Here is a 12,500-nt window from a genome sequence, read left to right as displayed (position 1 = left end):
TAAAATAAAATTAATAAAATATATAAATGAATAAAAGGATGAATAGGTAAATAAAGGGACAAACAAACAAATGAATAAATGTCATAATTATAATTCTGATAAACAAAAGTTTAATTCAAACCAAGGAATTTACCCATTTAATTTTATGATTCAAACTCAATTTTCCCGACCGAAGTGCAATTATTTGCAGGTCATATTTAAGTAAGTAGTAACTTCCCTGAGCCAGGAATTAATCACTGAAGAACTAAGAAAACCCGCAGTGCACTCTGGCCCAGGACGTGACCAATGGTAACAACTAACAACGTAGATGTAGAGAGCAGCTATAGATAGTATGCACTTGGCTAAGAAGCTCACAACATTGCCATCCGGAAGTATAACGGACCGACACTCAAAACTCTGTGTAACCATTGAACTTTTATAGTCTGTATAATAAAGTTAAATGAGAATTACTCATAAACATGGATGGCAAAAACAATAACAAAGACTTGAGTGACGTCATCTTTGTTCTATCTATCTATACGCATCAAGGTTGTTTTTTTTTTTTTAAATCAGTGACTGAATCACACAATTCTCAGCAAGCGTCATTCAGGCCGCAAGGCTTACTACTTACTTAATTAAACATTGTTGTATTGGAGTATGTTTTGCGTTGGTTTTATAGTATTTCCATTACAATAAAGAGCAATGAGCCCATAAAGATTTCCAATCCACAATGATAACAGCTTCAATACTGAAGACAGACGAAACATTTATTTGTGTGGTGTGATATTTTAGTGTCAGGTTATGCCTCTTGTATCACAATGATAATTATGTCTCATTGTGACACAAATGTTTTCAAACTGACAAGTCAGCTTCTCGTAACTGTCAGAATTTCTCAGGTTGTCGGGGAAGAAATTCCATAGCCATAACTTGGGGGGAACAGGACTGAATGTGTGTGTGTGTGTGTGTGTGTGTGTGTGTGTGTGTGTGTATTTATTCGGGAATGAGGTAGCAGGTAGAAGTGCTACTTTCTTTGGTATTTTTGTTTGTATGCTTGTTTATTGTTGTTGGTTTGTTTTTTTGTGTGGATGGTCTTTTATTTGTTGTTTTTATTAGTTTCTTTGTTGTTGTTTTTGTAATTGAATTGATCTATTATTATTTTTTTTTGTGGTCTTTGTTTGAGATGACTGTTTCTCTGAGGTGTTATCAGATATAACTAACTCATTATTGCTGTAACAGCACGTAGCTATCTTCTATACATGCCTGACAGCCGAGCTCTTCGGTTTTTATAATAATTATTGATGCAATGCGTTATGTCTCGTCCAACATGTCAAGTGTTGTTGTTGGCTTTGTTTTTGGTTTTTTTTTTTTTGGTTCTTGTTGTTGTTTTACTTTATTTTATTTTTGTTTTGTTTTTGTTATTTAGTGGAGTTTTTGTTGTTGTTGTTGTTGTTGTTGTTGTTTTTAAATCGTTTTTTTTTTCTTCTTCTTCTTCTTTTATTTAAATTTTAATTTCTTAAATTGAATTATCAGCACCTAAATCATCCCGACATAATACCATTTCGGGCAAAGGGTTACAAATTCACTATTTATTGATAATTCGTTCATCCCGACATCATACCATATTGACCCGATTTGTCACATATTATAGCAAGCAGACAGCCCCTGCTTTTATCGTTGATTCTCTCTCTACCTGTCATGGAGATTCAGATGTAATCCTATGGATTGGACTGATATGTCACAACTTGATTTCTCTCTCTCTCTCTCTCTCTCTCTCTCTCTCTCTCTCTCTCTCTCTCTCTCCTATCTATCTATCTATCTATCTATCTATCTATCCATCTATCTTTCTATTTATCTATCTTTCTATTTACCTATCTATATTTTTATCTATCCATCTCTCTATCTACCTATCTATCCATCTATCTATCTGTCTATCTATAGCAATCTCTCTCAATCTAAATATATCCCTCCCTCTCTCTCTCTCTCTCTCTCTCTCTCTCTCTCTCTCTCTCTCTCCAAGTGATTAGTACAAGTTAAAGTCTCTTTCTCAAGTGGGGAAAAAGATGGTGGCGAGGAGACTCGAAACCGCCTTTATTTACTCGACAGTCTGTAACGTTCAGAGCATCTCCAGGAGGTGTACGGTGTGTAAGACGACGGGTTTAACCCTAGCCATTGTAAAGTTAACGATGGCTACGGTTTAACAAACTAAAGGACGGGTGAGTGGATGAGGCCTCGGGTTCGAGCCCAGCAGTAGGTATCTCATATTTTTCCTTGATCAAGAAACTTAACACCTGTTGCTCACATTGCGGCGCTTTTCTGCGGCTTACACCAGGTTCATTTCAGTGTTTTCTCGAAACTGACCCTAACCATATTTATTTTCATTGAGATATGGTAAAAGAAACTGAATTCTTGTTTAGTTTATAGATAGTTCGAAGATGACGTCACTCAGGTCTTTGTTATTGTTTTTTGCCATCCGCGTTTATGAGTAATGCTCACTGAACTGTATTAACCTGACTATAAACGTTCATGGATACACACAGTTTTGTGTGTTGGTCCGTTATACTTCCGGATGGCAATGTTATGAGCTTCTGGGCCAAGCGCATACTATCTATTCATATCTTCTTCTTTTCATGTCTTTCTTTTCTTTTTCATTATTTTTTAGTTTTGCTTCTACTGGTGTAGTCAAGCTATTTTATGAACTCTGAACCAAATTTGAAAGGTGGTTTTAATTCTCTACAATATTTTTTTCACTATCTTCTCCACTAAACGCAAACTTAATTTAAACACATGACCAATGAAATAAATCACAGTAAAATGCAACAAAGCCACACGGCTTCTGTTTTGCTTTCAATGCGTTCATTCAAGTTTTGTCGTAAAAATGGTCATAACATTATTCATTATTATAAAGGTGGTTACATGCAGGAGTTGAAATTCTATAACGGTTAGGGGGTGGTGACGAGGGTTGCCAGTTTGACTCTTTCATTGACAAGTTTTAAAACATTGGTGTTTTAGGGCACCTTTTGGCTTGTAAAATCGGATTTGGCATTTTGTTTGTTTGTTTTTTTGCTTGGTTTTTTTTTTTTTTTTTTTTTTTGTTTTTTAAAAATTGCTTTTTTTTTGTTTTTTTTTTTTAATTATTTTTTTTTGTTTTGGTCTGTCTTTTCTTTTCTCTTTCTTTCTTTTTTTCCATTTTTTTCTTTTTGAAGGGGGGTGGAGTTTATCAAATTTACTTATCTATTAAGATTGATTAACACCAATAACTCTGTACTTTTTCTTATTACAGCGGGATTATTTTTTAAATAGGTAACGATTCCTATAATGCTTAATACACAATTTAACTGAAAAAGTGGTGACTGGAAAGAATTGCCTCTTTTTTTTCAAACCACTTTGCATTCTTTTCCATGAGTTGTTTGGCATTTTTGTAAAATCTATCTGGAAATCCTGACGGTGACTGCCACGTAAAAATGTACACGTAAGGTTTATTACTGTTAGTGTTAGTACTAGTTATACTGGCGTTCAAGAGAAATCCAATAAAAGCAGACAGAATAAAGACATTCGTGGGATGGACAGCGGACAGTTTCACCACAGGAGCCCGGAACGTTTCGGGGTGTTTTGTGCGTTTATTTACATTTTATAGCAATACAGACGAGTTGATTGTGTCTCATCTTGTCACATACGGACCTGAAAAAATGCCTACCGAAAAGAGAGAGAGAGAGAGAGAGAGAGAGAGAGAGAGAGAGAGAGAGAGAGAGGAAGAAGAAGAAGAGAGAGAGAGGGAGAGAGAGAGAGAGAGAGAGAGAGAGAGGAAGAAGAAGAAGAAGAGAGAGAGAGGGAGAGAGAGAGAGAGAGAGAGAGAGGAAGAAGAAGAAGAAGAGAGAGAGAGGGAGAGAGAGAGAGAGAGGAAGAAGAAGAAGAAGAAGAAGAAGAGAGAGAGAGAGAGAGAGAGAGAGAGAGGAAGAAGAAGAAGAAGAGAGAGAGAGAGGGGGAGAGAGAGAGAGAGAGAGAGAGAGAGAGAGAGAGGAAGAAGAAGAAGAAGAAGAAGAAGAGAGAGAGAGAGAGAGAGAGAGAGAGAGAGAGAGAGAGAGAGAGAGAGAGACACAACCTCGACTGCAGAAGGAGTCGATCGCGGCCCATTTACATGTGAATCGAGTGCTCTTTATTCGTGTTTGTTTGTTTTTCTTCTTGGGTTTTTTTTTAAAGAGTACGACAGAGTTACAGAAGTGGACAAGTTACTAGGAATAGAGTTTAGAATACCATGATAGTTGTGTCATGGGGAATGCTTTGTATCTGGAAGGAACCGAATCTCGATTCCCTCCTGTCACGGTATTTTACATTTTGCAAGTAACCTTGCCCTAGCTCACTTTTGAGGCGCCGCACTGCACCTGAGTAATTCCAGTCTTCACTTGGAAATTACCCTAAGGGGAAATTCTCATTGGAATGGAATGATTTTAATGAATCTTATTTTTGAGTTATTTTATCTCTGTTTCTTTGAGTATTTTTCATTTATTTATGTATTATATTTTATTTCTTTATTTTTGTTTTTGTATTTGTGACCCACTGTCTCTAAGCGGTATTATGTCTGGATGAATCAGACCCATAACAAGTGATTTTAGAAGTAAAATAATGAGAAATACGAACTTAGTTATCCAACGATTGAAATAAATAACAGTGTAAAATTGAATGTAAGCTTCAATTTAATGTACGAAAACAGATACAACTGACATTTCGGGTTTCCCCTTTATCAACGAAACAGGATGAATGAAACACTACAGACAAATGAGACGAAATCTTTTTCTCGTCCTCTTTCTCCTGCTCCTGCTGCTCTTCCTCTACCACGCCCTCCTCCTCCTCCTTCTCCCCCTCCTCCTCCTCCTCCTCTTCTTCTTCTTCTTCTTCCTCTTCTTCTTCTTCTTCTTCTTCTTCTTCTTCTTCTTCTTCTTCTTCTTCTTCTTCTTCTTCTTCTTCTTCTTCTTCTTCTTCTTCTTCTTTTCCCTCTGCTTCCTTCGTTATGTTTTCCTTTTTATTGTCCTCTTCCCAAATCCCACAGTCAAGGCTAAGCTGTCAGGAAGATTGAAATGCAAGAAAATATTGCATTTTAATCTGTCAACAAATTATTTAACCAGTAGATTTGTGAAAAATCAAAAGACGGGATTCGTGACAACTTCACTGACAGACATAGCAGCAGTTATAATCACCGATATGTTGCTTGTTTTGCCATTTTGCGTGTACAAAATCATCGGCAAGCACGAATTAGCCTCTCATCAAATAAATTCTCTCGTGTTTTATTTAGACGTCGAGTCAGTCTGTTTGCTCTCCTCGTCGACTTGACGTAAACTATTTATGACGACAGCGACAGTCGTATTCCGTTGGTGATGCAAAGCTAGACAAAAAGCCAGTAAGCGGGCGCTTTGCGTTGCACAAGAATTCACTAACCGCCAGTGATCGTTTGTACAAATCAAATCTCCAGCTACCTAATCTAGCCTTTCGCCTGGTCCACAGATTAGTGAGCCTAGTCTATGGGTTGATCAATGCTTTTGCAACGCTTGCGAAGCGACGGTCAAACTAGCTTTTTGTCTCATCCATGGAAGACGCACCTCTCACGACAACGAGCACAAAAAAGCTGCGCCGTCGCAAACCAACTGAATAAGACTTCACGTACATAGCAGGCAGGATACATTCCCCTGTCAGTAGCATCTCTGTTTGTGTGTGTGAGTGTGTGCTGTGCTGTACGAGTACGTGTATCTAGGTGTAATGTCACATGCCTCCCTTGATATTAAAGCAATTTTCCATTGTGTATCACAACCACGTTATTATTCTATTGTGTCTGCACGTGAAGTTAGTAGGTTTATTCTATGATGCCATAATAATATACTGCTGTAGTCTTAAAAAATAAATAACACGTTAAAAAAAATTTGGCCAGAAAACTCGTCCTTCAAATATCGATTGATTAAATGATCCTCATCTTTTCAATAACTCTCAAACATCGGACTGAGCTCAGTCCCAGGTTTGACAGATTTTTGACAAGATAAGGGACATTTTAATCTTTGAGAATGTTTGACATAATGAGGGTTATTTGACTCGATCGATATTTGAAGGACGAGTTTTCTGGCCAAAATCTGATAAGTATGTTGTTTTGTCCCCCAAAATACGATAGTATTAACTATTATATCAATATAATCTATGTGTATTGGTGAGTACATATCTCTTGTCGAGAGGAAATGTAAAAATTTAATTTGGATTTCTGATCGAGAATTAGGCTTATGGAATCGTAGATTTGAGGGTAGTAGATAAATATAGGGCCTATGGATATCTGTGTGTGCTATCCTGATTTCAATTTGGTTTCTGGTTTGGTCGGAAACTGAAGGTGAGTTGAATTTTCTCATCATCATCATCATCATACATCATCATCATCATCATCATCATCATCATCATCATCATCATCATTCATCATCATGCATCTTAAGTCTATCTCCATCAAATTCCATCTTCAACGCAACCATCTATTATAACTATCACCACTACAATGCTCCCAGCACTACCACCGCCACTGCAACCACCAATAGCCGCACTACCACCACCACCACCATCGCCATCATCATCATCATCATCATCATCATCATCATCATCATCATTATCATTATAATCATCGTCATCATCATCAATACCATCATCATTCATAATCATCATCACCATCATCATCGTCATCGTCGTTGTAATCATCATCATCATCGTCGTTGTAATCATCATCATCATCGTAGTCGTCGGCGTTGTCCTCCTCCTCCTCCTCCTCCTCATCATCATCATCATCATCATCATCATCATCATCATCATCATCATCATCATCAACAACAACAACAACACAACGACCTTTCCGCCACCACAATAACCAAATTACTGCCGTACTCTGGATCGAAAGACACGCGTATTTAAAGATTTGGTCAGACAAGTCGTCCTTCAAATATCGATCGATTACACCCTCTCCTTACAGCCATTTTCAGGATTTTCCCCAAAACTTCACACCCACCTAACACAAAAATGTACTTTTTATCACTCAAACACAATAGGTAAAATCTAAGGCCTTAAACCGATACGTTATGATTGATTGCCAGAGTGGTTCTATATCAGATGTTTTTTCTATGGGTCTTAGCAACCTGTATGCAAATTTTCATGCTTTCAACCGAATTTGCACGGTTTTAGCCTGATTCCCCCTACTAATAGCAGTACGTTCTTACGATACATAATTTCTTTAGCAAAACATGCTCTACAACACACTGTTCGTTTTCTTCAAATTTTATGATGTACAAAAGAAATTTGAATACGAAAAATGTTGGTTGTATCGTAACGAATGTGACGATTTTCCTATAGTTGGTAAGAAGAGGGTTAACTAATTCTCATTGTGACAAAAACTCTCAAATAGTGGACCTCGTGAGACCCTAGTTTTGGGTTTTAGCCAAAACGAGGGTCATTTAAATGATCGATATGATTGAAGGACGATTTTTCTGTCCAATCTTTAAATATGTACGGCTATGTGATTTTGTGGTATGACACTCGCTTTCGGATCCGAAGGTCCTGGGTTCGAGCCTCGCTCGGCGCATAGTGGAGTCCTCGGAAAAAAACTCTTTACTCAAATTCTCTCACCGTACTCAGGTGTAAAATGAGTACATGGTCGTTAACATCGTTGTCTTTGTCCGAAAAAAATTCTAATATCGCCTAACAGGCGTCATGTCATGTCCCGTCCTACATGTTAAATGTTGCTGTTGGTCAGGGACCCCTTGTAAAGCGTTTGAGCACATTAAGTGGATATTGCACTATATAAAAGCTCTTTTTTTTTTTTTTTTTTTAAATATGTGATTTTCCAGAATACGGCAGTCAACTTGCTAACAAACCACACAAACACAGACACCCCCCCGCCCCCCCCCCCCCCCCCCCCACGACCAACACACGGTACCTAATGCATGATAATTAGTTCTAAATATATAACATAGTTCCATAGCAACCTACTAGCGTCTACCAGATTGCATAACAACAGTTACAATTGTAACTGCTGTATATTTTATGAATATTTTATTTTATTATATTTGCTGTTTATTTGCTTCGTATTAATTTTTAAAATTAAAATTGAGCTTTATACAGCGCAATATCCAATAAATGTGCTCAAAGCGCTTTACAAGTGTATTTCCATCAATTAGTTCACGACAGTGTATAAATCTGTGCTAATATAACGATGAATGAAAATGATGTGTAACATTTTGATAATTTCCAATCAGGATCAATAAAGTATATCTTATCTTATCTTATGTTATCTTATCTTATCTTATCTTATCTTATCTTATCTTCATCTTATCTTATTCTTATCTTATCTTAACAGCATAACTAATCAGCCCTGATCTACGGCTGAATAATATAACAATAGCTTCAAAAAGAGCAAAGTACTCATACGAAACACAGGATGGTTCGGGCTCAAATCCCTTCTTCAGTAGCCAAGAAGAAGAAGAAGAAGAAAAAACAAACAAACCCCAGTTAAAACGTTCATGCATTATGATGTTTCATCCAGAAACGTCTATATTATGTTTATTTATTTGTTGTTGGCTGAAGTAGGGTTTTGAACCCATTCCATGTTTAGTTTAATGTGGTTTTCTGAAGCTGATAATCATATATAACATAACATATGCTAGCGATGTCGCTTGTGATGGCGGTTTTTATTTAATTCACACACTCACACACATATACACTCATAAACACACAAACAAACAACATGTGATCACGATAATGTTAAATATAAACATATTTTAACCATAGCAACCTACTACGTCTACCAGATTGCATAACAACAGTTACAATTTAACTGCTGTATATTTTATGAAATTTAATTTTATTGTATTTGCTGTTTATTAGCTTCGTATACAAAAAAAATAAATTAAAATTGAGCTTTATATGCGCAATATCCACAAATGTGTCAAAGCGCTTTAAAGTGTATTTGATAAATTAGTTCATGCAGTGTATAAATCTGTGTATATAACGATGAATGATGTGTAACTATGATAATTTCCATTCAGGATAATAAAGTATATCTTATCTTATCTTATCTTATCTTATCTTATCTTATCTCATCTTATCTTATCTTATCTTATCTTAACAGCATGACTAATCAGCCCTGTTCTACGGCGGAATAATATAACAATAGCTTCAAAAAGAGCAAAGTACTCATACTAAACACAGGATGGTTCGGGCTCAAATCCCTTCTTCAGTAGCCAAGAAGAAGAAGAAAAAAAACAAACAAACCCCAGTTAAAACGTTCATGCATTATGATGTTTCATCCAGAAACGTCTATATTATGTTTATTTATTTGTTTTTGGCTGAAGTAGGGTTTTGAACCCATTCCATGTTTAGTATAATGTGGTTTTCTGAAGCTGTTAATTATATATAACATAACATATGCTAGCGATGTCGCTTGTGATGGCGGTTTTTATTTAATTCACACACTCACACACATATACACTCATAAACACACAAACAAACACACACGGACACACACACATACACACATACGCACACACATACACAGATGCACACACACACATACGCACACACATACACAGATGCACACACACACACACACATACATTGATATAAGATTAATGCTACCGGTATTTATTTATTAAGCTCAACATGTGACATACGTACCTTCAAATGTAAACATTTTTTCGTTTGTGTGTGTGTATGTGTGTGTGTGTATGTGTGTGTGTGTGTGTATGTGTGTGTATGTGCATATTTGCCAATATAGTTGGGTATCCAAATAATCTTATTACCGTGTAATTAGTCATGGGAATGCGTTTGTCATAATTGGGCTCAATAGTCTGTTGGATGTTATGACTGAATATCATACTGTACTTGGCTGTACGTTGTCTCGTCGTTGAACAAAATCAAGCGATATTGAACATGACCAGTGATCGAACGGGTGACGATTGCCCCAGAGTTTTGTCTGTGTGTAAATTAAGCGCTTTACACATTAGTACTCAACTCAAGGGGTGGTTTAGGTGCTTACATTTGAATTTATCGTCAAACTTAGAAGACTTGGGTCAAGATATTAACGTTTTGTTGAAATATGTTTATATTATATATATTTATATATAAAATATATATATATATATATATATAATATATATGTCTATATGTATATATATACACACATATATATGTATATATATATATATATATATATATATATATATATATATATATATATATATATATATATATATAAAACTGATCATAACTAAAGTTTCACCACTCTTGTTATTTCAACTTTAACCTTTCTTTGAGGGCTCCGGTTCACCCTGACTTATTACCGTTTTGAGGCAATGGGTCGCATATTGAGTTTGTTATTTACCATGATAAGTGTTACATTCCAATGAATAATAAACGCTGTTTTTTTTCCTCTCCTTCATATTACCCCTGCTTACATTGTGATGAATGGGCGTGAATGGTAAATGTGTTGTCTCGGTAAATAAATTGCTTCGTTGTTGCCTCGGTGTTTTCTTTTCTCTTCTTTTAAAATAAAAAACAAAATCTCTTCACTTTAACTCCATTGTTGATATTATCAGATAAACGAAACTCCACAAACATCTGTACGTACTCTCTTGTGTGATCTCACTTCCTTCCTCCTCCCCCCCCCCCCCTCCCTCTATATCTATCTATTTATCTATCTATCTATCTATCTATCTATCTATCTATCTATCTATCTATCTATCTATCTATCTATCTATCTATCTATCTATCTATCTATCTATCTATTTATCTATCTATCTATCTATCTATCTATCTATCTATCTATCTATCTATCTATCTATCTATCTATCTATCTATCTATCTATCTATCATATGTCTATCTATCTATCTATCTATCTATCTATCTATCTATCTATCTATCTATCTATCTATCTATCTATCTATATGTCTATCTATCTATCTATTTACCTATATATCTATATATCTATCTATCGTTGATACTACTACTACTACTACTACTACTACTACTACTACTACTACTACTACTACTACTACTACTACTACTACTACTACTACTATACTACTACTACTACTACTACTACTACTACTACTACTACTACTACTACTAATACTACTACTACTACTACTACTAATACTACTACTACTACTACTACTACTACTACTACTACTACTACTATACTACTACATATACTACTATACTAACTACTAATACTACTACTACATATAACTACTAATAACTACTCTACTACACTACTATACTAATACTATACTACTATACTAATAATAATAATAATAATAATAATAAATAATAATAATAATGATAGTAATAAAAATAATGATAATAAATAATAATGATGATAATAATAATGATGATGATGATGATGATGATGATGATGATGATGATGATGATGATGATAATAATAATAATAAATATTTATACCGCGCATTAACCCCTAACTGAACAGAGGGCTCTGAGCACATTTTCCACGATCAATGTCACCAGTTCGACAACTGATCACCCTTAATATCGCTTGTGTGTCGTGACCGGACTAGACACCGTACAGCCGAGCCACCGAGTGCACACACACACACACACACACACACACACACACACACACACACACTCACAAACTCAATAATAAACAAACGAAAACGAAATGAAGAGAAAAATTCTATTTTGAGATAGTGACGTATTGATCGGTGTCCGAGTCAAATGTCACATCTTCAACGCATAAACGCAAATCCATAACGTAGCAAAATGTCACAATAGAATGTATTAGTTTATTACTTTATTCTACAATTGGATTCAATAGTATGATGTCACGCCGCCCGCAACAGCGGCCATCTGTTCTAAACAAAGAAATCTGTACTTTTATTCTCAAGCTGACTAGAACTTTCATATGTCTTGTGATCAGAAGTGTAAAAGTCAAAACATGATCAAATTTATGGGTTTTTTTCCCTCTAGAAATGCTTTTATGCTCGCCGAGAAATATTTCATAAGGGCGTCCGCCATTGTTCCGATAGTTTAGAGCTAGTGTTACTAAGTACCATGCTTCATTAGGAAGGAATGACGTTACGACTGTTGAAGAGTATTATTACAGCACCACCGTATAATGAAAAAGAAAACAACCCAAAAACCCAACAGATTTTCATAATTTGACCAGAAAACTCGTGGAACGATTAAGGGCGAACCCACACTGGAGACTGACTCCCACCGTAGCCGTCGTTAACTTATAGATAGAATGAAGATGACGTCACTCATGTCTTTGTTATTGTTTTTGCCATCCGCGTTTGTGAGTTGTTCTCACTAAACTGTATTAACCAGACTATAAAAGTTCATGGTTACACAGAGTTTGTGTGTTGGTCCGTTATACTTCCGGATGGCAATGTTGTGAACTCCTTGGCCAAGCGCATTCTATCTATAGATAGAATGAAGATGACGTCACTCATGTCTTTGTTATTGTTTTTTGCCATCCGCGTTTGTGAGTAATGCT

General features: G+C 35.8%; 1 protein-coding gene across 2 annotated transcripts in view; it reads left to right on the top strand.

Annotated features, from left to right (window-relative positions):
• Positions 1–12,500, top strand: part of LOC144970972 (UDP-N-acetylglucosamine transporter-like) — a 140,666-nt gene that overhangs the window by 80,821 nt on the left and 47,345 nt on the right. The window contains exon 1 of one of the 2 annotated variants that reach the window (XM_078911225.1): positions 5,663–5,708. The exons of the other annotated variant lie outside the window; for it this stretch is intronic. The gene's annotated coding sequence lies outside the window, so the exon portion shown is untranslated. Of the gene's footprint in view, positions 1–5,662; positions 5,709–12,500 lie in introns of those variants that run through there. 2 annotated transcript variants of the gene reach the window in all.

This window comes from Berghia stephanieae, chromosome 1 (assembly GCF_034508935.2).
Source record: "Berghia stephanieae isolate SIO BIC M18660-M18661 chromosome 1, UCSD_Bste_1.3, whole genome shotgun sequence".
Lineage (NCBI taxonomy): Eukaryota > Metazoa > Mollusca > Gastropoda > Nudibranchia > Aeolidiidae > Berghia > Berghia stephanieae.
Note: the sequence above shows the minus strand (reverse complement) of the source record. Positions and strands in the feature narration are given on the sequence as shown.